Below are 1,930 nucleotides of genomic sequence, written 5' to 3' on the forward strand. Positions count from 1 at the left end.
TAATATTCCAAGAACATGTACAAAAACACGATTTTCATTGGAGTGGATCTTTACTGACTAATTTTTCTCTATAGTGATTCCCTTTGTCCTGTACCTTGTCGGAATAACAAAATTCACTAGAAATCATTCTCTCATTGGATTTCATTCACTTCCGATCTTCATTTACAGCTCTCGTCCTCCATTTTTTCACTTCCTGTCTTCGCCTCTCCTTGCTTCCTCTCTCCGTCAGTTGTCGAGGCTGTCAGGCAGAGCAGGAAGCACGTGAGGTTTCATTCTGCCGACTGCTCAGTTGGCATATAGATGACCCACTTCAGTTGTAGCTCTTGCTGCACGGTGGGGAGGAGGGGGTTGTCTTGCGTATATTTTACCTCCAGCAACTGAAATTTAGGCACGCATGAATGGGCAAACAGCTATATCAAAGTCCCTAAAAAACCTGACAGCCATTAAATCTCTTTTTTTTCATGGAAAACAGAGAAAAAATCTTTTACGGACTCAAAAAAATATGTTTCTATTTCTTCATTCTCATTTCATGTCTCACTTTAACCAAAGAACTCGTTTGCATGTGTCACGATGTTTCCTTTGCTAATATATTAAATCTAAACATATTTCATTATTTTCTCTTTTTTTAGCTGTAAATGGAAAAAGGAAGCACAAGATTTTAGATTTTTATTAAACTATTTTGTTGCACTTTAGCAGCAAAAGGCGGACAAATTTAAAGCTCAAACTCCAGAAAGAAGGGATTTGATCTGACGCTAAGGCTGTCAAAAAGCCAAGTGTATCTGGACATCATGTCTGCAGAGTAACACACTGGAAGTCAGACAATAATAGGCTCCCAGATCAAGTCCATCCTTGGCGTAGGATAAAATGCATTCTGAGCTCACACAAGCTGACACTTGAGAGCAACAGGATAAGTCTGAGTACTTTGTTGAAGGGTGAAGAAAGGAAGTAAGAGGCTGCTTGAGGACTGCTGTCATAAATAGATCTGCAGTCACACTCTCTGAAGCCCTAGATGGACTGAACTGTGGCTCGAGTCACGGTCCAGGCCCGAGCGAGGTCAAATGGCAGAGTGAGGAGGCTGCCCTGCAACAAATGGAAACCATTTAGACAACAGCAATGGCTTATATAATTTTTATTTCCCAAGAGTGGCTCTGGTCACAAGTCATCTCAATTTGCTGTTTGTTTTGACAGCTCAAGAAAGCTGCGGTTCTGAACTCTCACCCAGCCGTACATCATAGCTGGGGCCCTCAACGTAGCGTCAGGAAATGCCCACTCCTAGGGTTCTCAAATCTCACCGACGGGTATTTAGGGGAATCTTGGCGACGTTGTCAAGTCACGTTTGTTCCACAAACATCCACACAGCGTAGGAAGGGATGCGTCCTTGTCATAAAACACACTCGGGGAGGTGCGTGATATCTGATTGCCACAGCAGTGTCACTTTGGCAGAGGGGACTCATTTATCAGGCCTGCACATGGACCGTCAGAGGCCATAAACACAGCTGTTTACAAGCAAACAGGAAGTGACACAAGCACACATCTTTTGCTGATTTTGTTTTCCTGATGTCTCACCCTGTTGTGGGTGATAACGTGTATTTTCTGTCCACAGCACTTAAAAACCATTCGTCTTCCTTAAAGAGTCCGTTCAAAAACAGCTCTTAGTTTCTTTTTTCTGCTGCATTGATGGCAAAAAGTGCCAATGTAAGCCAAAACTATGCAGTAGGACTCAGAGTTGTGAACTCAAAAACCTTCTGGCACTTCACGATTGTTTGGTTAAAGGCGTGTTTGCATTTCCAGAGAAACGTTACAGACGTAGCCACACTGAAAGGGCTGTGCCAAGTGAACAGAAACCTCCTCTCCTTAACCCACATCCTCCTAGTTCTTCAGAGGGCTGCTACCTTTGCTTTATGATTTTTTATGATTTTTTTTTTTAAAT

The sequence above is a fragment of the Oryzias melastigma genome, linkage group LG12 (assembly GCF_002922805.2).
Source record: "Oryzias melastigma strain HK-1 linkage group LG12, ASM292280v2, whole genome shotgun sequence".
Taxonomy (NCBI): Eukaryota; Metazoa; Chordata; class Actinopteri; order Beloniformes; family Adrianichthyidae; genus Oryzias; species Oryzias melastigma.